Source organism: Galeopterus variegatus, unplaced genomic scaffold (assembly GCF_000696425.1).
Source record: "Galeopterus variegatus unplaced genomic scaffold, G_variegatus-3.0.2 Scaffold21761, whole genome shotgun sequence".
NCBI classification, from domain to species: Eukaryota; Metazoa; Chordata; class Mammalia; order Dermoptera; family Cynocephalidae; genus Galeopterus; species Galeopterus variegatus.
This window is the reverse complement of record NW_007747872.1, coordinates 1-268: the sequence shown is the minus strand read 5'-3', so window position 1 is coordinate 268 and position 268 is coordinate 1.

Genomic DNA, 268 nt, shown 5'->3' with positions numbered 1-268 from the left:
AGATTTTTAAGAAGGAAGAAGAGTGTCCACATGCTCAGTAAATTCCAGACCACTTTGCACAGCTATTAATTGCTAGAGATCTGTGTTATAAGACTGGAAAAGTTTTCACAGTAGTGCCCAATAAAGATAGGGAAAAAAAAAAAAATATATATATATATATATTCTAATCAAATAGCCTACAAGAATATCTAAGTATCTCATACTGCAGAAAGAGCAGATATGGAGATCATAGGTAACTTGGAAGCTAAATTCATTTCTGTTATAAAAA